The sequence below is a fragment of the Octopus bimaculoides genome, chromosome 11 (genome assembly GCF_046866305.1).
Source record: "Octopus bimaculoides isolate indiv1 chromosome 11, ASM4686630v1, whole genome shotgun sequence".
Taxonomy (NCBI): Eukaryota; Metazoa; Mollusca; class Cephalopoda; order Octopoda; family Octopodidae; genus Octopus; species Octopus bimaculoides.
The window spans coordinates 55,175,587-55,202,669 of NC_142938.1; the positions used below are offsets into that span (position 1 = coordinate 55,175,587).

At 36.8% G+C, this 27,083-nt stretch overlaps 1 protein-coding gene across 3 annotated transcripts in view; it reads left to right on the top strand.

Annotated features, from left to right (window-relative positions):
- The window catches only part of LOC106869864 (uncharacterized), an 83,126-nt gene that overhangs the window by 33,826 nt on the left and 22,217 nt on the right, over positions 1–27,083 (top strand). The window contains exon 2 of one of the 3 annotated variants that reach the window (XM_052971821.2): positions 13,617–13,692. The exons of 1 other annotated variant lie outside the window; for it this stretch is intronic. The gene's annotated coding sequence lies outside the window, so the exon portion shown is untranslated. Of the gene's footprint in view, positions 1–13,616; positions 13,693–17,742; positions 17,875–27,083 lie in introns of those variants that run through there. One more of the 3 variants, XM_089360053.1, reaches the window with a different exon arrangement.

Below are 27,083 nucleotides of genomic sequence, written 5' to 3' on the forward strand. Positions count from 1 at the left end.
CTCAGTGCAACCCACCAAAACTGATATCACCAGTTGGCATCTTTTGGCTGTAGCCAGTATAATAGAATCGAAGCTTTTATATGCATATGCAAAACGTTTCCCGTAAACGAACTTAAGGAATACTCAAAAACACACACACACACACACACACGACGGGCTTCTTTCAGTTTTTGCCTACCAAATCCACTCACAAGGCTTTGGTAACCCCGACGCTATAGTAGAAGACACTTGCCTAAGGCGCCATGCAGTGGGACTGAACCCGGAACCATGTGGTTGGTAAACAAGCTACTTACCACATAGACACGCCTAGCAGACTGGTGTTGTAATTATTCAACACCCTTATTATAATTATGTGTGTGTGTGTGTGTGTGTGTGTGTGTGTTTTAAGTATTTTTTATAAAGTCAAAACAATTCAAGTTATAAGAAATTAAAATGCATGTCGATGGTTAGTACTATTACCTGGTACTTCAATATTTCCGATTTACGGCCCATTCTCCACGCAATTTACGGAGAAAAGGTGTTCATAGCTGATGTCTCCGTGAATTTCCTGAAGAAGGATCCTAACCTCGAACTATTGAAATACTAGATAATAATAATACTAGTCATCGACGTGTATTATCAATTTTTTTATAACTTTAGCTGTGTCTGTGTGCTTGTATGTGAGTGTGCTTGTATGAGTGTGCTTGTATGCGTGTGTGTGTGCACATTGTTTTAGCTTTATAGAATGAATATTTAAAGCATTTATGTATGTATATGTGTGTCTGGGCTTGTGTGTGTATGTGCATAGAAAATCCGATTGTCGGTGGTTGGAGCAAAGGCTTACTGCTTACAGAAAGACCCAAGACTATTGTACTCTGATAAGTCAGACAAACCAGTATATTTTAGCTATGATTTATAAGAAATATTAAGTTTATGTAAACGTTGTAGACGTGCATTTAATCTGGTCAATATCGTCCTTGTGTCTCCGTTATTCTTTTCAGTTGACTTTTCTTTCCGTTAAGTCTGAATCAGAATATCATGGCGGCTGGGAAAGTTTAGATAATGGAGGTGGGGCGCCGAGATACGAATGCACGTGCACACACACACACACACACACACACACACACACACACACACACACACACACTACCTTGTGGGTAGTAAAGAAATAACACACACACACACACACACACACATGCCCCTCTTCACCTTCCCACCGTTCTCTCTCCCTCTCTCTCTCGAGTGATTTCTCAATCACTTTACAGGAACAGGGCGCCATATTTCCCTTACCATCGTCTCTTGCTCTTACATCAAAGAAGAGTGTGCGCGACCCCCTCTTTCTCTTTCTCTCTCTTTCAATATATATAGTATGAGAGAATAACAGGAAGCAAGAACTTGGTAATTCTTTTATTTCATATCCATTACGATAGTTTCTGTGTATGCACCTATCGTATCCATTTCCACCAAGAGAAAATGGATTCTCTCTCCCTCCTTTTTCTCCCTCTCTTTAAACATCTATCTATCTATCTATCTATCTATCTATCTATCTATCTATCTATCTACACGTATTCATGTATTCATATACATACACACATACATACATACACACTTTTGTGAGTGTGCGTGTGCGTATATATATATATATATATATATATATATATATATATATATAAACAAATAGTAAATGAGTATATGCATATATACGTACAGGTATGTGCGTACCGACATACACCTGTATGTACAAGTGCATATCTGGGTACAGGACATTGCAAACAAAACGTAGACGAGAAAACACACAAGCCACATAGAGAACATTCTACTTCATCAGCTACCCCCGTTTTAACACCGGCGTTTCGAAGGCATATATACATACCCCTGCATATTTGGCAAATCCAACAGAGCTGCGTACATTTACATCAGTGCGTAGACGTTGCGATGTATAGCACTGGGTCTTTTTATAACACCAACAGGTCTACATTTATCAGCTAAACACACATTATCACTTGTTATTGTTGTTGCTGTGTAATCGAGTGACTCCGAGAAAGTAGCACCATGGGAAAAAAAGGCTGTGGAACGTTTTGACACAGCATTTTGGCGCCGCCTAGTTGGCGTCGCTGGTTCTATGATTACTCATTTGACAGCAAATGTTTTAACGTTTCTCTCATTCTCTCCCTTCCTCCTCGTTTTCTCTCATTCTCTGTTTATGGGTGTGAGTATCTAGTTATGCTTGCACCTATGTGCAATATCTATGTCTCTCTCTATTTGTATATCTTTAGGCACATGTGCATATGTGTATGTGTGTTTGCCTCTTGCACTCAGAATGTCCAGACAGCTGTGTCAAATCGTCGACGCTCAAACAACTGCGCTTATTTGTCTCATTCCGAGGACAAAAGTAGTTCGGTCCAAAGTCTTGATACAACTCATAGTTCTCCTACTCTAATATACAAATCTAAAAGCAGTGAGTTGGCAGAATCGCCGAGTAAAAAAATCTTAGTGGCATTTCCATCTCTCTTTACGTTCTGAGTTCAAATTCCGTTCTGGAGGTCGACTTTGCCATTTATCCATTTGAGCACCGGGGTCGATGTAACCGATTTACAATCACCCCCGAAATGACTGGCCCTGTGCCAAAGTTTGAAACTAATTTGGATAGTTTCCTTTCGATGTGTACCTAGTGTGTGTGTGTATGTGTGTGTGTGCGTGCGTGATCTACGCAGCATGGACTGATGTCAGCTATTTGGTGTTCTTCACAATTTGATTTGATTAATTGGGGGATTAGGGTTAGGGTTAGGGTTAGGGTTAGGGTTAGTATAATCCATGATTCATATAATTATAATGTTTGTGTATTAGTATTATCTTTTGTTTAAATTGTGTACTTGTTTCAGTCACCGGACTGCGGCCATACCAGCTTTGAAGTATTAAGCAAATCGACCACACTACTTACTTTTAATGTTTGATATTTATTCTATCGATCATTTTTGCCGAACCGCCAATTTACATGGTCGTAAACATACCAAAACCAGTTGTCCACCGGCAGTGGGGTGACAAACATGAACACAAAAAAATAACACACACACACACACACACACACACGCACACACACACACACACACACACACACACAGAGACGCACGCACACACACACACACACACACACACACACACAGACGCACGCACATGTATATTTATTATTCTTAAACATTAAGGCGCAGACGTGGCTGTATGGAAAGAAGTTTGCTTCTCAACCACATGGTTCCAGGTTCAGTCCCATTGCGTTGCACCTTGGGCAAGTGTCTTCTACTATAGTCTCGCGTCAACCAAAGCCTTGCGAGTGGATTTGGAAGCCTGTCGTATATATATATATATATATATATATATATATATATATATATATATATATATATATATATATATATATATATATATATATATATATACGTGTGTGTGTGTGTGTGTGTGTGTTTATCTATGCATATGTGTCTGCGTTTGTCCCCATACTCCACCGCTTGACAACCACAGCTTGAATTTAGCGGTTCAGTAAAAGAGATTAATAGAAGTACCAGGCTAAAAAAAAAGTACTGGGGTCGATGCATTCGACTGTAAATTCTTCAAGGCGGTGCCCCAGCATGGCCGCAGTCTAATGGCTGAAACAAGTAAAAGGTAAAAGATTAAGCTAAAGTGCGATTGCAGCCCCTATCAGAGTGTATGTTATGTGCTTTGTAACTACATTGGGGCACTTTAGCTCCTATTTTTAGCAATGTAGGTATTATTCACACCTTTAGTCTAGTTTAGTTGACGATTATAATTTTCCTTTACAGTATCATATTGCAAACAACTGTTTTTATTAATTTTTTGTATACACATTAGCGATCTGATAAATCATCCATAGATTTTTATGGTGAATATATATACCAGGAAACTAGCACATTAAAAGAATCAGAAGGTTCATGAAAAATTTTTTTTCGAGATCCTAAAAAGATTATAGTACTTGTGTATACAGGTCTGTCAATATGCTAGAAGAAGCTCACTTAAAAAATTCTCAAATACGGATTCAGCGGAGCAAAAACAGGCGGGCTAGACCAGTGAAAATTGTACATACCTCGATTATCTGCAGACTATAGTTTCAAAACCAATACTTCCAAAATAAAAGTATCTATTTATCTTCAGTACAGATTGCCGATATTCTTACAATCGAACATAATCTCGTGCTAGTTGAATTTTAATCTTTATAATGGATAGAATCACGTGCACGTTTTCACTGGTTGAAGACAACTAGCACGAGATTCTGTTCGATTGTAAGAATATCTATCTATCTATGTATATATAATTTGGGATTCTTTCAGATTCCGTCTTCCAAATTTACTTATTAGGCATTGGTTAGCTCTTGTTTATCGTAGAAGACTCTTGCCCAAGGTGGCGCACAATAAGATTGAACCCGAAACCGCATGGTTGCAAAGCGAGCTTCTTAACTACACAGCTAATACTTGGCCAAATTTGGTGCATGTGAGTGATGTCGATACATTTGCACTTAGATTGTTTTCTCTACAATGTCTTCTTTCTGTGGAGATGTTACAGAGGATTCTTACTATTTTTATCTTGTGTGTCTGATGATGATATTCATATATGTTGTTGAGTGTAAATGGTTGTTTTTATATGATGTTCGTTAGTGTTACAAATAAGAATGCAACTGGTAGATTTGGCAACCTGCTACTAATCTACTGCTTGATGAAGGCTTGAGGTAGTTGTGGGGATTTATGTCTAGGAAATGGTAAGAGGAAGTAATTACAGTGATCCTCTTTGAATACAATTGTGTTTATGTTTCGTAAAGTATGGGAAATTATTGTATGTATGAATTTACATGAGTAAATGAGCGGAGAGGTGATAAGGTACTGTTTTATTGGTAATTGCTGATTATTGATGTGTTGCTAGTGTGATATGGAGGCGCAATGGCCCAGTGGTTAGGGCAGCGAACTCGCGGTCATAGGATCGCGGTTTCGATTCCCAGACCGGGCGTTGTGAGTGTTTATTGAGCGAAAACACCTAAAGCTCCATGAGGGAATGGTGGCGAACCCTGCTGTACTCTTTCACCAGAACTTTCTCTCACTCTTACTTCCTGTTTCTGTTGTGCCTGTGATTCAAAGGGCCAGTCTTGTCACACTGTGTCCTGCTGAATATCCCCGAGAAGTACGTTAAGGGTACACGTGTCTGTGGAGTGCTCAGCCACTTGCACGTTAATTTCACGAGCAGGCTGTTCCGTTGACCGGATCAACTGGAACCCTCGACGTCGTAAGCGACGGAGTGCCATCTCTCTATCTCTAGTGTGATATACATGGGTCTGCTGTCTTGAAAACTAATAAACACCTTTTGTATCTGATTTTGCAAGATCCTTGATGTGAACTCGTGTGTTGAAACAAACAGAGTAGAACGAGCATGTCATTGTGATGAGGTTGTGAAAGTGAACAAAAGACTTTGACAAACCTGACTGATTGATTCATCGAACAATTAATCAATCAGTCGATTAGCTAATTGGTGACGTAGTTAACTAATCGACAAATATATAATAAAGAAGTGAAGTAGAACCAGTGCGTGAGTTATTATTGGTATAATGGCGCTCCCGAAATACAACAGAAGTAAACACTTTATATTGTTTGTAAGTTGTTTAATATCTTATTTACATGTTTAATATCTTATTTATATGTTTAATATCTTATTTATCGACTCCAAAAGGATGAAAGGCAAAGTCGTCCTCGGAGGAATTTGAATTCAGAACATAAAGACGGATGAAATGTCGCTGAAGATTTATACCCGGCGTGGTACCAATTCTGCCAGCTCGACGCCTTGAGTTTAATATTAATAATGTATTTTAATATTGGTTTCAAATTTCAGAACAAGGCCAGCGATTTAGGGAGAGGAGGTAGTCGATTACATTGACTCCAGTACTCAACTGGTATTTATTTTATCGTTCACGAAAGGATGAAAGGCAAAGTCAACCTCGGAGGAATTTGAACTCAGAACATGATGACGAACGAAATATCATTAAGCATTTTGCCTGGCGTGCTAAAGATTCTTTCAGCTCGTTGCCTTAATGTATTTTAATATTAGTAATATTCTATAGGTGGAGGCGCGTGGCTTAGTGGTTAGGGGTGTCAGCACCATGATCGTAAGATTGTGGTTTCGATTCCTGGACCGGGCGACGTGTTGTGTTCTTGAGCAAAACACTTCATTTCACGTTGCTCCAGTCTACTCAGCTGGCAAAAATGAGTAAGGCTGCGATGGACTGGCGTCCCGTCCAGCTGCGGAACGCATCCGCCATTGAAACCGGGAAACCGGGTCCATGAGCCTGGCTAGGCTTTAAAAAGGCGCAAGGAAAGGAATATTCTATGGCGGTGAGATGGCAGAAACATTAGCACGCCGGATGAAATGCTTAGCGGTATTTCGTCTGCCTTTACGTTCTGAGTTCAAATTCCGACAAAGTCGACTTTACCTTTCATCCTTTCGAGGTCGATAAATTAAGTACCAGTTGTGTACTGGAGTCGATCTAATAGACTGGCCCCCTCCCCCAAAATTTCGGGCCCTGTGCCTAGAGTAGAAAAGAATATTAGTAACTAGCAGAAATACCCGGCTTTGCCCGGGTTAAAGATAATAATGAAATCTAAATACGCCGTCTAGACTACGCAACCCTCAACTGTTAGTAGCTACGATACCATATTTCTACATTAATAACTCTCCAATCCATGCCAGCATGGAACATAGACATTAATTGGAATGCCAGTCTCTCATCTAGGAGGGCCTTGAAATCAATGTTACCAACTGGGGACTATGTGTGTCGTAGTGATAATAAAAAGACCCAAAGGAGGTCTGCAACGAAATAATTTTACTCAACACTTTGCAAGTGAATCAGTGGAGGCAAAGATGCGTCTCATTTACTTGACAATTTATGCACCACATTGCAGAAATCACAATGTAAGTATATCTGAAAGGGTAGTCTTACACTGTTGTACCGTTGAATTACAAATAATGCTCATCTGTTATGTTCGGGTTAAAATTTCATCAACATCAAAAATATATGAATTTTCATGGGAGTTATGGCCGTTATACATAGAATATAGTTTCCAAATTTCATAAAGATCCGTTCAGTACTTTTGACGTAGCTTTGGATAAGAAAACAAATGACTAATGTGTGTGTTTGTGTGCATGTGTTTGTGTGTGATGGGTGTATATATGTATAGATATCTGTATGCATGTATATATATGTATATATGTGTACATATTACGTGTACATCTATATATATATATATATATATATATATATATATATATATATATATATACACATCTACACATGTGTATACATATACATGTATGCATATAGATCTATATCTATATCTATATATATGCATATACGTGTACATATACATGTATATGTATACATATACATCTCTTTCTCTCTCTTTCTCTCTTTCTCCCTTTCTCTCTCTTTCTCTCTTTCTCTCTTTCTTTCTCTCTTTCTCTCTTTCTCTCTTTCTCTCTCTCTCTGAAAGTATCTGTCATTACAGTATCGAAATGTGATTGTTTCAGTTAGTAGAATAGTTTCATTTTTAAAGTGAAAGTATTTGACATGAGTGTTTTTGTTTCACTTTTGACACGTAATACTTAAATAGTGGAGGAGATATTATGTTGCCGTGGGCTCGAACTCTGCAAGAAGTTAAAAATTTCTTTTGACTAAAACACAACTGGAACCCTAAGTAAGGCATGTGTAAAATTTGAATGAAATTGGTTGCGTAGTTCTCGAGTTTTAGGGATTCACACAGACAGACAGACAGACAGACAGACAGACACACATTCTCATTTTTATATATATAGATATTCTACTGCCGAAATCGACTTTCCCTTTCACCTTTCTCGGAATCGATAAAATAAGTACTAGTTGAGCATCGGGGGTCGATGTAATTGACTTACTCCTCCCCGAAATTGCTGGCCTTGTACCAAGAATTATTAATAATATTCTGTTGATAAGAGTGAGCGAGAACACCACTAAACGATTGTTCGTTTAGATAGATCTAACAGGCAGATCTCTTCGCAAACTAATCCGTTCTGACGTAAAAATGAGCAAACCATATTAAATTCTAAAAGTAATTTGGTTGAAAAGGAACTGCATTATGTTCATATAATGTACCTAGTTCTAATAATAATCTTGCTGCACATTATACAAAGTCAAAAAAACAAAACAAACTAAAAGTAACTTACAAAAAAAAAACCCCAAAAAACAAAAACAGAAACTAAAACGAAACAGCGCTAAGAATAGGGTATAAAAAAAGCAAGCCTATGCATAAGCTAAGGTCAAGTTAGTCATTGTTCATCGTTTAAACATCGTAAAAGAAAAATATGAGCATAAGAGCGATATAAGATATTCTGAATATAAATAACGTCATCAAATGTGTAATTTAAATTTTGATCCCACTACATGTGTGCGCACACACACACGCACTCTCTCTCTCTCTCTCTCTCTCTCTCTCTCTCACACACACACACACACACACTCAGAGACACACACACACATACACACGCACACATATCTAAAAGACTAGCATGCTCTCAAATCCTTAACTCGTTAGTGCAAAGCAAATCACAATGAAGGCTTTATGACACATACTAGTTTGGCGACGCAGTACATAGGAACTACAAACAATACTTGAACACAGAGAACGACATACTGGATATATAAACATTCAACAAATAAATAAAAAGTTAAAAAAAGAAGAAGGAAACTAAAGAAATAAGCAATACAGAACATTAATACGATAAACATATGTAAAGAACCGTTCCGCCAGAATATATAACTAACTACATCATGATATAATCGGAACATTATTATTGAAGGGAAACCTAAGTCAGTGAGCTGGAAGAATCGTTACCGTTCTGGAAAAAATGTTTAGCGGTGTTTCACCATCTTTACATTCTGAGTTCCAATGCCGCCGAGGTCGACCTTGCCTTTCACCCTTTCGGGTTCGAGAAAATAAGTAACAGTTGAGCACTGGGGTCGATGTAATCGACTTAACCTCTACTCCGAAATTGCTGGCCTTCTGCCAAAATTTGAAGCCATTATTAAAGGGAGACTTCAGTACATACAACATGTAGCGATTTAAAGAGTATTACATTGAAACTCCATTTGCATCTTAAACAGTATCTATCTATCTATCTGTCTTTCTTTCTCTCTCTCTCACTCCCCATATATATATGTATATATATATATATATATATATATATATATATATATATATATATATATATATATATATATATATATATATATATATATATATATCTTTTACTTGTTTCAGTCATTTGACTGCGGACAAGCTGGCGCGCCGCCTTGAAGGATTTTGGTCGAACGAATAGATCCCAGCACTTATGATCTTTTTTTTTGTTTGTTTTTAAGCCTGGTACTTATTTTATTGAGTTCTTTTGCCAAACCACTTAGTTTGTCACCATATATATTTGTCTGTGTGCGCACGTGTGCGTGTGTGTCTACTCGACTATCGGTGGTGGTGACAAACTAAGTGGTTTGGCAAAAGTGCTCAATAAAATAAGTACCAGGCTTAAAAACAAACGAAAAAAATGATCATAAGCGCTGGGATCTCTCTCTCTCTCTCTCTCTCTCTCTCTCTCTATATATATATATATATATATATATATATATATATATATATGTGTGTGTGTGTGTGTGTGTGTATGTGTGTGTGTGTGTGTGTGTGTGTGTGTGTGTGTATGTGGAGAAACGACCGTGCGAACCAAAGGAGAAATGGTGACAAATGGAACAGGCTCCTTTTAACGCGTCGCACGGTCGACACAAAATATGATATATGTTATAATACTATAACATAGTCAACTAGGAAATGCCAGTAAGGTAAAGATAGAGGTGACTCAACCGGTAAAGATGTTTAACAGTAAGGTTTATTGGTTGTCAACTATAATGTCTGTGTGAGTGTGAATGCGACATAATAAAACACAATATAAGACAGGCCGTCATGTAAACAAAGAGTGTATATACAAATATATGTATGTGAATGCAAGAGATACAGAGGATAGAAAAGAGTCTGTAACACGGATAAGAAATACCAATTCTCAGTTAAGGTACACAGTAGATTGAAAGTCTGTATATAAAAGGTTGAGGCATTGAGGCGTTGTCGTGTAGTTGAGGCTTCTATGCCGGGCCGGGCTACTTGATACAGATGGTTTCTCGCAGGTGTCGAATTCTGGCTGTTATTTCGTGGTAAAACAATTCACACAAACAGGGTTGAGAGAAGCTGCGGTTGCTGTTGGTTGGCTTGTGTACGTAGAGACGTTGGCGACGAAGCTTGTAGTAAACAGTTGAACGATGATGTTGATGTCGTCGCTGGAAACTGGCTGATTAGTGTTTTGTGTGGTCAACGACCAGACCTCAAAAGTCCTGAAGCCGCGACGAAGTGGCGCGGATAAAGCAGGCTATTTATAGGTACAGAGAGGCTCCAGAAAGATCAGAAAAACACTCTCTCACGTGACCTTATTAGATGGCCACGATTGGTCGGTATGCACCCTGGTGCGAAACAGAACTGGAGACAAATGCCGCGCAAATAATAGTCAGTCAGAGTGATGGACAGCAGGGTCCAAGGCGGGAAAGAGATAGTATATATATATATATATATATATATATATATATATATATATATATATATATATAGGTTTAGATTTAGATTCAAGATTGAATATGGTACTTATGTTTAGGCACCAGAATATCGTATGGTATGGTATTATACAAAAACCATTCCAAAAGGATAGGTGATCAAAAAATCAAAATAAGCAACACGGATTTCAAAGATGATTGCAGTACGCACGTTTCATGCTACTCCATTTATTTAAGTAATGCGAGCATTACATTAAATGCGAGCATTACATTAAATGCGATATGAAGAGCAATCTTCAGCTGCACAAAAATGCAGAAAATTACAGTAGAATAGACATATTATAATTGTGGCAACATTTCAAATCCAAGTGGGAGGAAGAATACATAACATTTATGTATTCTTCCTCCCACTTGGATTTTTATGTATTCTTCCTCCCACTTGGATTTTTATGTATTCTTCCTCCCACTTGGATTTGAAATGTTGCCACAATTATAATATGTCTATTCTACTGTAATTTTCTGCATTTTCGTGCAGCTGAAGATTGCTCTTCATATTGCATTTAATGTAATGCTCGCATTACTCAAATAAATGGAGTAGCATGAAACGTGCGTACTGCAATCATCTTTGAAATCCGTATTGCTTATTTTGATTTTATATATATATATATATATATATATATATATATATATATATATATATATATATATATATATATATATATCCCTCCGTCCGGCATTCGCCATGATAGATAGCTAGCCACTAAAACTTCTTCTATTTTCTCTCCCTGTTTATTTCTGTGTTCCGTTCTGCCGAAGAGCGTATGCTCGAAACGTAAAAGACTTTCTCACTGCCCGAGCGTTAAACTAATACATCTGTTTGTTGTTTACACACCCGTCTTTTGTTTTCTGTAAATTCTCACTATATATATAAAGGTATTATTATTATTATTACTATTATTATTATTATTATTATTATTATTATTATTATTATTATTATTATTATTATTATTATTATTAATAGTAAATAATAATAATATAAATGGTTAACAAGCATAAAACCCAAAAAGGTAAATTTATAAATTTATAATTAAGGGTACAAGATAGTACCAGCGTTGCTAGAAATAAGACACAAAAAATACTCAAAAAAAGCCCCCAGAATATCACTGAAAATTTAACAAGCTGACGAAATCGAGGCGCGAGTAAGAAATCAACCTACCACTGCGGGGGAAAGGTGCAAATGAATTTACAGACATTCCCATATCACGTGATTTCGAACTCTGAGATATTACTCTTAGTTCTCTTCAGTGGGTCTCGTTACTTGGGGTTAAACTAATACCCGCTTCGTCATGCTTGTTGAAATCGTTGAAAGAGTAGCGCCAAATTTAAATGATGGAAGTGTATAATTAGGATCTATTTTAAAACGGGGGCCACATTATTCATTAATGTTTTACGTAGTGTTTTTGGTACGGAAAGACTTTCAAACTTCGTATACTTATCTATTTTGTGTTATAGAACAGAAAAATATTTTTGTATTCGAATTTATTTCATGTAAAAAATTGTCTTATTTCGATAATTTCAACCAATCACTGACAAGTATTCAGTTGTTTATATTTACTCCTTTGGCTGATTAAGCGGTGTAAAGTGTATTTAATCTCCATACCTTCGTTTTATTTGCTTTTTTCATTTTAAATTTGCTTTAATCCTAACCCTAACCCTAACCCTAGGGTTAGGGTTAGGGTTAGGGTTAATTGTTTCAGAATCGTTTGTTTATGTAGTCGACACTTAATGTATATCGGCTGAATGGACGTCAGTGATTGGTTGAAATTACAGAAATACGACAACTTTAACATGGAATAACTTATGGATTTCTTTTTTTTTAAAGAAGACTAAGAGATGTTTTATATGACACATTCTACCAGTGCTCCAAGTTTCAAAGTGTTTCGTCAATGTAAAATGTGGCCCCCGTTTTAAAAAAGATCCTATAATTATATATAAATAAAGATATTATTACTCTTTTACTTGTTTCAGTCATTTGACTGCGGTCACGCAGGAACACCGCCTGTAGTAGAGCAAATTGATCCCGGGACCTATTCTTTGGATGCCTAGTACTTATTCTATCGGTCTCTTTTGCCGAACCGCTAAGTTACGGGGATGTAAACACACTCCCATCGGTTGTCAAGCGATGTTGGCGGGGGGGGGGAGACAAACACAGACGCACAAACACACACACACACACACACACACACACACACACACACACACACACACACACACACACACACGCACATATATATATACCAACTCTTCGAAACGCCGGTGTTAAAACGGGGGTAGCTGATGAAGGAAAATGTTCTCTATGTGGCTTGTGTGTTTTCTGTACTCTGGTTATTATTATTTTCTTGTCTACGTTTTGTTTGCAATGTCCTGTACCCAGATATGCACCTATATATACAGGTAGACGTAGGTATGCACATACCTGTACGTATATATGCATATACTCATTTATTATTTGTTTTATATGTATATATATATATATATACGACAAGCTTCTTTCAGTTTCCTTCTACCAAATCCACTTACAAGGCTTTGGTCGGTCCGAGGCTATAGTAGAAGACACTTGCCCAAGGTGTCACGCAGTGGGAATGAACCCGGAACCATGTGGCTGGTAAGTAAGCTACTTACCACACAGCCACTCCTGCGCCTACTATTAATAATAATAATAATAATAATAATAATAATAATAATAATAATAATAATAATAATAATATAAGTGGCTATCAAGCATAACGACCAGAAAGGTAAATTTATAGATTTATAATTAAAGGTACAATATAGTACCAGGGTATATCTACAAATTCCTTTGCGGCTTTCCCCTGCAAAGTAGTTTGACTTTTTACTCGCTCCTCGATTTCGTAAGCTTGTCAAATTTTCAGTGATATTGTGGCTTATTTGAGTATTTTTCGACTCTTATTTCTAGCAACGCTGGTACTGTCTTGTGCACGCAAGGAAGCTTATGAATATTTTGAAAACTTTATCACTGTATCACTGATAAAGTATGTGAAGCTTTTTCTTCTCTTTTGAATTATAAACAAACAAACAAACAAATAAATAAATGAATGAATAAATCTGTGTATTGTGTGTGTGTGTGTGTGTGTGTGTGTGTGTGTGTGTGTGTGTGTGCGCGCGCATGTGTGAATGTGTGCAATGTCACAAATGTTGGAAGAAGTGACACCTTCTTTGGGAACACTTTCATGCTGACGGGAGGATGAGATAAAACCTGAGAATAAGATGGTAGAATAACAAAATTGTTAAGGAATGGAGGAAATCCTTGTTCTACGTTGTAATTTGATATTTGAAAGAAGAAATACTGTCTTGCTTTATAAAAAGAGTGAAAGGGAAAAATCTAAGAATATTGCCCCATTTTGAACTCTAACTACATCATATTATAATCAGAATATTATTATTAAAGCTATTTACAAAGCTCATAGTCACGAGCTCTCGACCAACAACCAAAGGAATTAGAAGGTTTTCGGAAGAACTACAGCATGATATACCACATATTCATTCTAATTCTTGAACGAGTGGAAGGGTATAAGTTGCTTCTTTTTATCGCCTTCATAGATTTCAGAAAGACCTTTGAGAGCAGCTAGATCAGTGGTTTTCAAACTGTGGGCAATTTTATTTTATATATGGTTTTTAATCGAAATCTTTTAATTGACAATAAACCTATTTGTTAAATGCTGTTAAATAAACAAATGTAAAAATATATGTTATTTTAAGCAAATATTTATGTATAAATTTCATAAGCGTTTATAAGGGGGTCCCTAAGGTAAAGCCTGAAATATAAAGGGGTCCGCAAGTCAAAAAGTTTGAAAACCCCTGAGCTAGATGAATGCAGACACAATACATACAAATATAACTTCTTAAGAAGTCGAACTCGTGATGTTTCACCGATTTAACTCAGCTTTCTCCACCGATATGAGTACCAGTTGGGATGCGTCAAAAGAGATACTAACTCTCCGACATTCTTCACTGCATTTCTCGAAATGGTCATTAGAGACTCTGACTGGAAATATGGTGTCAAAGGTGAACTGCAAACACACTTCTGATTAGTAGATTATATTGTTCTTATCGCAGAAACGTTAGATCAGCTGCAGACCATACTGACAGATATGGACACCCATATATTACACACACACACACACACACACACACACACACACACACACACACACACACACACACACACACACACACACACACACATTCCGTTTAGTTCACTCACACCCTGTCATAACCGAATGAGCAAACAATTCCTTAGCTTTACACCGACAATCTTTCTATCATTAGCATAAGACAAAGTTAAATCTTATAGAAAGAAATTTAGCAGGATCAACAATTCCACATCACATCTCAATCAAATTTAAGACAGAAAAAAAAAACGAAAATACTATCAGTTGTAGTCCAAGAATAAGGAAACTCCTTTTGACATTTTCCCTAAATCAGTCACTAAAACAAAAGCACAAATCACAAAGATGTACACTTTTTATGATGTCCTTGATTTCGTTCGACTATAAGACACCAGAAAAAGTCTTCTCCAAAAGTGACGTTGTTCGCTCTCGGGGACTAGTTAATTCTGATTGTTAACGAGCTTTTAAACAGAAACAATCGTTAAAGTTTCATGACAGATATGCTGCTGCTTCTAATGTCAGCAGGCCTACCATTAAAAATTACATCCGTACGGATTCAGTTGATCCTCTCAGTCTATAAGTTACCTATTGACTTGTGTTGACTGAGTCATCCTCACGTCACAACATAGCCACGCGCTGTTGTAAATTCAGGGATATGATTTTCTTATGTGCAATTTCACTTTTGTAGGTATCTTTAGAATTCTTGCTCTATATTTTACTCGCTCGTTTGAAATATCGTCTTCGTATTTTAGTAGAAATAAAATTGTGTTTTTACTACACAAAGTCTGATTGCATTTCAAGGAAGACTTGGGGGGAAGAATTAACAGGTAATACTGAGTTAAGAAAATCCAAAGCTCCAGTGTTTGGAATGTGATAATGTTAATAATAATGGCTAGTGGGAACCGTGGAAATTCAATGGAATTAAAAAAATTCAGAGGACCTACTTAGGAAAGAAAGGGTGAGTTGCATTTTTATAGCATTCATAGTTTAGCTTTCTTTAAATATTCTTGAGGTTCGTCTGCATTCATTTCCTCACGTCTTAGTCAGTGTTGTCTTTTACCTTTTTCTATTATATCTTCTCACTGTTCCTCTCTGATCCGTGCTGTATATCTGCGCATCCTTTCTCGGGCAGCTTGCAACCGTTTTTCTTGTGAATTCAGAGTTTAGGCTATATTAACTCTTATAAACAAATATCAATTTTTTAAGCGAGCCGGCGACAAATAATTGCACTTGTGCGTATGCGATGGTCGTTATAAAAAAAAGTTAGTTCAATAAAAAAAAAATGCTTTTCAATATCAACACACCACCACCACCACCACCACTGCTCTCTCTCTCTCTTTCTCTCTCCTCCTCCTCTCTCTCTCTCTTTCTCTCTCCTCCTCCTCTCTCTCTCTTTCTCTCTCCTCCTCCTCCTCTCTCTCTCTCTCTCTCTCTCTCTCTCTCTCTCTCTCTCTTTCGCTCTCCTCCTCCTCTCTCTCTTTCTCCCCCCCTCTCTCTCTCTCAGTATAACTACCTCCCCTGTCCACCTTTCCCTATCTACCTTTCCCTTCAGTTAACTTTTTAACCACGTAATAAGTATTCCTTCCTCACCTTACCGCACGTCGTTAACGCTTCTTTCTTCCTCTTTCTCTCGTCGTCTTTTTCTTTTGTTCTTCGCCTCTACCTTTAGCTGACCACATGACCATTTGGCTTAAGTGTGTTAATATCAGTCACCTTTTGTTACTTCTTCCTCTCTTTTTCTTCACTCCCTCTCACTCTTACTCCACCTCTCTAACTAATAAATGTATAACAAGCGAACGAACAAACAGATTATTATATAGATTTAATGTCGGTTCTTTTCCATTAACCAGTGTATTTATGCTTTTTTTTTAAAAAGAAAGTTAAATAGAATGTTATGGTGTTCCTTTTTTTTTTATTCCAACGTATTAGCATCAAAAGAAAAATAAATATTGATTTATGTTTCGTCATAATGTCACGAGTGTTGAGAGAAGAGACTTTCTTAGCGTTTGAATCAATCATTGAATATCGATTTATTTTCATTGGATGTAAGGTCCCACAGGGAAAGATATGAGATGACGTGATGTCAGTTTCTTTTCTAGTAGGATTAGAGGTTTTAAATGAAATGGAAATCCAGGTCATGGGCAGACATTTTTATCAGAAGTTCAAATGTTCATAATTATCGATTGAATATCACGCTTTTCTTGGTTTTTAACTTTTGTGTTCAACATGTAGATCTCGATTGAAATTGAGCTTCATTCTCTTTGAAGTCTATATTTGTACATACTATTGCTGTGATCTTATATTTATCGAGCCCTTTTTGTAGACCTTGTATGCAAATAAATTCTGGGTGTATTTGATGAGTATTTACAGCTATAGCTCCATTTTTGCGATTAAATTTTTATACGCGAAAACGTAGGGAACTTTGATGTAGAAAAGTGACTTCTAGAAAGATTTTGCTGGAAACCTATGACATTTCCGCTTGGCTTTATAGCACCTCATGTTTTGTCAAATATGTAAACGAGTTTATTACAACCAGCTTCTTTTGGGGTCATGTTGCTGACGTCAATACATATATGTTTTTACATGTTTAGAGAGATTTAATTTTAGGGAAGCAATATATGTTTAGGTACAAACAATATATGTAATCTAGACTCAAACGTATGTCTTGATTGATTTTTTCAATTCGCTCTGTTTACATTTTTCTTTATCAATATTTGGAACTGTTTCACATGTTTCACAGTTGGCGCTTTTGAAATATCGTCCGTACTTCCTATTGAAATTCAATAGTTTATACGAGTTCGTGAACAAAATCGAATGAAAATATGGGCAATGACAGGAATTATGCGAATTGATCCAAGAAGGTACATCTGCAGCTGTGGCACACTAGGTCTAAATACAATAGTGCATCTAAAACAACCTTATGTGACTTCGTTTTGAACCTCTTGCACTTATCATCAGTAATCTTCTTTCTTTAGTATCAACTATTTAATGGATGCAATTTGTACAAGCTTTTTCTTCGTTGATGTTATATTCTGCTGAAATAAGGTCTGCTATTTAAATATCTTTTCTGACAATTTTGTAAACGTTAATAGCATAATTTATTTTCGTTAGGTGTTTTGCTTTTTCATGAAACGATATTGAAAACATCCATAACATTTTTTGGCACCCGTTTGTCACACTAGTACTTTATTCACAATGATATATACATACATACATACATACATGCATATATATATATATATATATATATATATATATATATATATATATATATATATATATATATATATAACTCTTTTACTTGTTTCAGTCATTTGACTGCGGCCATGCTGGAGCACTGCCTTTAGTTGAGCAAATCAACCCCAGGGCTTATTATTTCATCGATCTCTTTTGCCGAACCGCTAAGTTACGGGGACGTAAACACACCAGCATCGGTTGTCAAGCGATGTTGGGGAGACGAACACAGACACACAAACACACACATATATATGTATACATATACATATATACGACGGGCTTCTTTCAGTTTCCGTCTACCAAATCCACTCACAAGGCTTTGGTTGGCCCGAGGCTATAGTAGAAGACACTTGCCCAAGGTGCCAACCCGGAACCATGTGATTGGTAAGCAAGCTACTTACCACACAGCCACTCCCGCATATATATATATACTTTTTTCCAAGTAAGTTTTGTCTTAATAACTACGATGCGCACTCTTCTCTGTCTCTACTATCTCTTTTCTGTCTATCTGTCTCTCTCTTGTTCTTCATCCTTTCTGTTTTTTTCTCCCGCCCCTTCCCCATTCTTCTCTTCTCCTCTTCACCTGTCTCCTCTCATGGCTCGTTCTCCTTGCGTTCATAATAATTTCTCCATCGTCTTGGCTCAACAGCCCCCACCGTTGGTTTTTATTGTCTTGTTGTCACTGTTCTGTTCTTGTTAATACTTTCACTCTCCGCAAAAAATCCCAAATTTTATTTAATTTGCTTTGCGGGAAGGACTGTTTCAACGAAGTCGCGTATTGTCCTTACCTTCGAAATGCAGAGTAGATGAAACAGGGACAGCTGAAGAAGGGGTATATTCTTTATGTTGCAGGTCTCGTTTCTCTGTTTGTTTTTTTCGTTATTCGAAAAAAAGTTCGTTTTCCATGTTTTCGTTTTTGTGTTTTTGTTTCTCATTATGTTTAACGATTTTTGATGTCCTGTACCCATATATGCGTGTATATATACATATATATGTGGGTACGTACATATATGTATGTATATATGCATATATTTATAAATTATATATATATATATATATATATATATATATATATATATATATATATATATATATATATATATATATATATATATATATAGTGTAGTATATTGCCACTTAAGTGTGGCTGACCCCTAGGGGTGGATGTTACTGTTGCTTTTAGCCCCAGGAGGACATCTCCTCCAGCTGGCTTATCGACACACGACTGTGTCCTGTTTGCCAAGGGTAGTTATCCCTCTCACCAACATCTGCAGCACGAACGTCCTCCTGGGGCTAAAAGCAACAGTAACATCCACCCCTAGGGGTCAGCCACACTTAAGTGGCAATATACTACACTTTATCGTGCAGTTACTGTTAATACTTCATTTAGAGAATTAACATTGCTTGTTTTCACCTTTTCGATATCAGTGAAGAATTTCACTTGAAAAGAAGATATAAGATTGCCAGGTTTTTGTCTCTCTCACCAAGGTCAGCGGCTATCGGACGCCGACGAAGGGAAATAACCCTGAAATCCGGATCCGTTCGTGCTGCAGATGTTGGTGAGAGGGATAACTACCCTTGGCAAACAGGACACAGTCGTGTGTCGATAAGCCAGCTGGAGGAGATGTCCTCCTGGGGCTAAAAGCAACAGTAACATCCACCCCTAGGGGTCAACCACACTTAAGTGGCAATATACTACACTTTATCGTGCAGTTACTGTTAATACTTCATTTAGAGAATTAACATTGATTATATATATATATATATATTATATATATATATATATATAAGGCAAGCTGGCAGAAACGTTAGCAAGCCGGGCGAAATGGTTAGCGGTATTTCGTCTGTCTTTACGTTCTGAATTCAAATTCCACCGAGGTCGACTTTGCCTTTCATCCTTTCGGGGTCGATAAATTAAGTACCAGTTGTGTACTGGTGTCGATGTAATCGACAGGCCCCCTCCCCCCAAATTTCGGGCGTCGTACCTACAGTAGAAAAGGATATATATATATATATATATATATATATATATATATATATATATATATATATATGTATATATATATAAGTAAATAAATGGAGTTAAACGCAGATGTTATTCAAATTCTTTTACTTTTGACATATGTTTCGAAGACAACATTGGCTTTATTCCAAAGGAATAAACGGTGTAAATGCAATAATTTTATAACACATCCATTTATATGTTATCTTCTCATCAGGAAAGAATTCAGAGCTGGTGGAGCGTGAGAGAAATATAAACTTAGATAAATATGTGTCCATATTGCAAAAAGGACTCCTTCCAATCTTCTCCAGTGGTGAAATGATTTAAGAAGACTATTTATGTCACACGGCTAAAATGACCCAAGATTTGTTGGATGAGAATGGCGTTAAAAAGCTTCCATGGCCAAGCCAATCACCAGATATGAACCCTATCTCTGGGACATAATGGACATGACACTTCATAAAAAGAACAAGAAAGCATCTTCAAAGCCAGATATCTTGAGATTACTGCATGAAACTTGGCTAGAAATTCCGCAAGAGAATATTCATCTGATCAGTAAACATGCTTAATAGGGTCCTTGCATTGAAAAATGCAAAGGGCATGTCAACTAAATATTAGATATTTACATTATAACAATTAATAAATAATCTGAATGTATAATTTCAGATTTAAATAAATTTTAATGATTATAAGGGTGTCTATTTATTTCTGTCATGTTTGAGTACATATTTATATATCGTGGGTCCAGATAACATGTAAGTGATAATGCTTTGCATTTTATATTATCTTTTAAACAGTTTTATATTTAGCTTTAACCGTAACAAGGTTTTTATTATAATTGTTAATTACAGGTATTCTTTCATTAGTTCCTATTTATAAGGATATTTTAGTATTATCTATTAAGTTACTGGTATAAGTTTAACATTAAAGCTTGTAAGGATAACGAATATTTAATACGTATGTAGTATTTTAATTATTAACTTTTGGATTATGAAATAGTGTAATTCACTCGGAATTAGTTATATCTTTAGTTATGTTCAATCGAGTTTGTTTTGTTTTGGAGAGAATAGAATATAAAAGCTTTCACTGTTATATTAATAACTATGGAAGACTGGTGGGAATATTATCTGTATGGACATCAAGGGCTTGGTCGCTATTTAGTTAAATAATTTAGGAGTTAGTTATAGGTTTACTTTTTGAATTTATTTACCGATACTGTTGTACATAGGGTAAATGTGTTTCTTTGTTGTAGTTTAATTAATAGTGTTAGTGTTTAATCCTTCCTAGAATTAAGATTGAATGAATGTGGTCATATCTAAGGTATGTTTGTTCCCAAACAACACTTATTTTAGTGCTGTTGACACCACCGGATTGAATGGTACTGCTTAGGTGTCGAAGCCATAGTGATATCCGTGGTGCAGCTGATGATAGAAGTATATTGGATTGTTGGTATGGCTGTTATTGTATGTGCGGAATAGTTTTATAACACATCCATTTGATATATATATATATATATATATATATATATATATATATATATATATATATATGATATATATATTTCAATGATATATATATATAAACAGTAATTTTTGTATAATTATGTATTGTTAATATAACAATACATAAAGACGGGCCAGAGTTGAAGTGCTCAGCATGAGCTAGAATTCATCTTATAGTAAAAATGGATACATAAGGGTGGAAAATCACAGGAATAATACCATATGTCCAACGCAAGATACAATATGTGTGTTCAATTCCTTCAAGAATCAATAAATGAATTTATAGTATTCAGTCTCTAAAGTGTCTAAAAGGTACGGTAAAAAGACCAGCAAATACAACGATAAAAACTTTAGAAATATCATGAATGTTTAAAATATTTATTAAAAGAATATTTATAAATATGCATGATTTCTAAGTTGTATAAAAATATGACAAATTAAAGTTAAAACACTACGATGTGCAAACATACATTACGATATAACATATAATGGGTAAATATATACGGCATGATGAAGTTACAAATTTACATGTATCATATTAAAAACGTGTACATTAGGACAGGATTAAAAAAAAAAAGAAAGAAACATATAATATAAAAGTTAAGTTAAAAATATGCATCTACGGACCGTTTCTGAGATGTGTCTATTAATATGGTGTTGTACTCATATTAGAGATTAGACACTCCCTTCATCAGGATGATTGTTTTACATATAGAGAGGAAGGAAAAAAATATAGAGAACATAAAAAGTTTAGAGTGATATAATACAATATACAAGTAAAACAACTGGACACAACACCTTACAACACCTTACAAACGGTCCGTAGATGCATATTTTTAACTTAACTTTTATGTTTGCATACCTTATATCTGTGGGTTAGAGAGCTTTTGAGGCATATGCAATAGGTCTATCTTCTTGTATCAATGCTGTGCCAACCCCTCTCATAGAAGCATCGACTTGGAGAGTTACTAGTTTGCGTCTGTCATAGTACTGCAGAGTTGTCTCCTTACTGATGAGCTTTTTGATTGCGTTAAAATCCTGTGTGTGTGAAGCACACCGATAAAACTCTATGTCATCTTTCATTAGCTCTCGGAGATTTGCAGTGTAATCGGCCAGGTTAGGTAAGAAGGCTTCCATATAGTGGATGAGTTCCAAGAAGCTTATGAGTTCTTTCTTATCTATGGGTTCTTTGATGTCACTGATGGTTTCCACTTTAGCGGGGTCTGGTTTCACTCCCTCTGCATTTGTCTGCATTGAGTTTGATACCTGCTTGTCGAGTTTTCTCCATAGCTTCACGTAAGTTGAAGTCATGTGTGATTCATCCTTGCCATGCACTTGGATATCGTCCGCTATCCCAATTGCTCCCTTACAGCCTTGGAAGGTCTCATCTGCTTGGCGCTGGAAGACATCTTGGCTCACCTTCAATCCAAATGGGAGTCGATTGAATCGGTATCTGCCAAATGGTGTGTTGAAAGTAGTGAGCATAGATGATTGTTTGTCTATCTTTACATTCCAGTACCCATTACTGGCATCCAGTTTGCTGAATATCTTAGATCCAGCTAATGATGGTGTGATTTCTTCGAGGTTTGGAATTGGATAATAATCTCGTGTTAATGCCTTGTTCAGATCCCTGGGTCGAGGCATATTCGTAGGGTACCATTGGGTTTTTCTTTAATTACTGTTGAATTCACCCAGTCAGTTGGTCGTATCACTTTGGTAATTATTCGCTTTTTTGTTCATTCTGTCCAACTCTGCCTTCAGCTTCTGTCTTAATTCTAGCAGAACGCGGCGAGGTGGGTGAACAATTGGTTTGGCATTGGGGTCGACTGTTATTTGGTATTTTTTTTTTACGGTTACCATTTCTCATCTCATGTACATTTATTGTACCGACTGCCAAGAATTCCTCTCCTGAGGTGTTTTCTTCCTGTTGTTGGGCATGTACGTCACTTTATTTTCTCTTTCCGCTCCTCTTTGAAAATCGGGGGCTTGTATTTGTGAGATTTTGTTAGTCTACACATTTTTTTCCAGTGGTTGGGCTTTCCACATGCTTTGCAGTGTGTACCAAATGCAGGACATTTCCTCCGGTCATTGAACTCATGCTCGGTACCACAATACTGGCATATTCTCTGTTTGTGGTTATGCTTCATCCTATGTTTAGATACAGTATCTACACTGCTGCTTATTGTGTTTGTTTGCAAAGTAAGTGAGGCCATTTGTTTGGTAGTGGCTTCGAATGCCCTTGTAGTGTCTACTGCTTTGATCAACTGGAGAGCGTCCTTACTTATGAGGGATTTCTGGACTTCTTTATGAGTACACCCCCATGTGAATTGATCATCAATCCTTTCGTCCTTGTCTTTGAATATGCATTTCTCGGCAACATTCTTTAGTCTGGACAGGAAGTTGCCAATCGTTTCTTGTGGTTGTTGTTTCAAGCTCTGGAATTTGTACCTATGAATTCTATGGTTTGATCTGGGCTCTAGGTACCTTTCAAATTTCTCTAATAGTATGTCTGGATTCCTGCAATCCAATTCTGACATGTTCCAACTATTGAATAGGTCTAAACCCTTCTCTCCCGCCCATAAAAGGATGTAGCTTACCCTTTCATCAGCAGTTGTACATTTCAGGAAGCTTTTGAAAGCCAGTTGACTTTTCTGTTTGAATTTCTTGAACGCTTCCACGATATCATCGGCGTCCCAGCTCATGGTCGGACGTAGATTCATCTGTACGGCGACAAGGACCGCCATTTTGGATTTTCGTGTGTGTCGAAGACGAAGCGATATTCAGTTTGTTAAATTTCAGGCTTGCTGTGTTCCTGTTTTGTTGTAAAGGCACGTTTTCCAATAAGCATTTATCGCTGCCACCATGTTATGTATTCTTTTGGATTGTGTTGGGACAATAAGCAACTCATTGAAGGCGTTATTATGATTCTACGTGTTTATTTACTTAGCATGTTTACAAACTGTATATCGGAGTGATACACATTGTGCGTATCCGCTTTAGTGACAGTTCATACTGTTTACTAGATGCGCTTAACAAAATAGTACTAATAGTGGGGATGTATTCATATATACGTATACCTACGCATACACATAGATATGAACATACACACACACACACACGCACATATATATATATATAGATACATATATATATATATATATATATATATGTGTGTGTGTGTGTGTGTGTGTGTGTGTGTGTACGAGTATGTATATGTGTTTGTGTAAACTGTTTAGTAGATTATATAACAAGGCTACTTTAACTATTTTTCTGCATATTGATAAAAATAAAACTCAAGTTCTGGAGTCGATTTATTCGACTAAGACTTTCAAGATAGTACACCAGCATGGCCGCAGTTCAATAACTGAAACAAATAAAAGATAAATTGATCTGGTTATATTTTTGACACTTCCACATCTGTATTGGCACATCAAGAAAAAAGATCAAGGAAGAGCTCAGAACTGAAGATCATTCCTATTCTTCCCAAAGCCGATTATCTCGATAATCTTGGCAACATCTTCACTTAGAACTGTACTAAGAGATCGATGATAGCAATCGCGGGTAAAATTTGAACAGTTGTTCAAACGAAGTATCGAATATTGGAAAGCTATTCGTCTCAGTCCGAAAAAATGTCCGTAGCAATTGTTCAAGCGGTCTTCGACCGAGATCTTTCACCCGGATAAGTGGTGGTATAAGCCACACACACTCGCACACATATGGTCGTCCATTAAAGTGGGATAGAAGAAACGATAGGCAACAGTATAAACAAGAAAAAGATAAAGTATAAATAAGAAAGACGAAGCTAAATAAGACAGAGAAATATTTCGTTTATATATTTGGCTTGCAAGATTCTTGCTATGAACTACTGTGTTGAAATGTCGAAGCAGAATTTGTTGTATTTCAGGATGGTCGTTATAACAATAAAATAGGAATTAGACTTACGAGAGTGGGCTGAAAAATTCACAAGCTGACTATGAAATAGTGACGCTAGAGCCGTGAAATATTGCATGCTTTAGTTTCAACTCGTCTTATTAATAACTGCATTGTTTCTTTCCAGGTAAACTATCTGACTGTTCAAAGAAGACTTCAAAAGTAGCTAATAGTGACTTCTCTTGGACAAAATTTGGCATCGTAGTGTTATGAAATACTTACAGAAAAATAGGAGAGTATTGTAGTTCGCTTGAAGCATTGTACATTGTAAAGAATAAAAAGTTTTGAATGGTACAACAATGCACTATAATACAAAAAATGGACTATATACCTGTTGTAATTTAGTTATCCGGTGATATTTCGGAATGCAATTCCTTCTTCAGATATTCTTAGATGGAGTCGCTGCTATAATCTGTTTTCTAACGGCTTTTCTGTTTTTCGGAAGCGTCTAAGTAGTGGTTTCACGAAGTTCCTTCCGGAATTCCTCATGAGAAGTGCGTGAGGTCGGAAAAATGATTTAGCCCCCAACAGTACAAAAGCAGGCAACTGAATTTAGGAGGAGAAAGGAAAATCTTGAAGATGACCCTGCGTCTTGGCGTCCTGCAACTGCCATCACCGAGGAAAACATTGATAGTGTTCACCATATGGTGATGGATGACAGGCGATTGATTATAGATCAACAAGCCAATGCTATTAGCATATTCTGTGAGAGAATTGAGAATATTCTGCACAATAAACTTGGCATAACGAAGCTTTCTACTCGGTGGCTGCCATGTCTTCTGACGCCTGAACAAAAGCGCACCAGGCTGATAACATCACAGGAAAATCTGACATTGTTTGAGGCACATCCTGCTGGTTTCCTTAAACGTTTCCTAACCTAGGATGAGTGTTGGGTTCATCACTTTGAGCCAGAGAAAAAGACACAATCCATGCAGTGGAAACACCCTCCTCAACTGCTCCAAAGAAGGCAAAAATCGTTTCATATGACGGAAGGTGAAGGCTTCTGGTTTTTAGGAAGCAAAAGACATTGCGCTTATTGACTATCTTCAAATGGGCCATACCATCAATGGAGAGTAAGTACTATGCCAACTTGCTGAAGCAGTTACGAAAGGTTATCAAGACCAAACGCCCAGGAAAACTGGCGAAAGAGATTTTGTTTCATCAAGACAATGCTCCAATATACAAGTCCTTGCTTTCAATGACTGTCGTGGGTGACTGTGGCTTTGATCTGGTTGATCAACCTCCCTATTCTCCTGATTTAGCCCCTTCTGACTATTGCTTGTTCCCAAAATGAAGAAACACTCGGCTGGGAACCAGTATTGTAATGATGATGACGTCATATCTTCTGTTGAAGACGTTTTTGACCAACAGGATGAAAGTTTCTTCACCAGTGGGATCCAACCACTGCAACACCGATGGAAGAAGTGTGTGGACCACAAGGGGGACTATGTTGCGAATAAACCTCGTTTGGTCATATTGCATTGAACTTTTTAGCCGATCCTCGTCCTGGCAGATCTGAAGCAGACCTGTAGCAGAGAGGACATGTCATTCATTGATGCGGTCACGAATAGTGATGAAAGGAC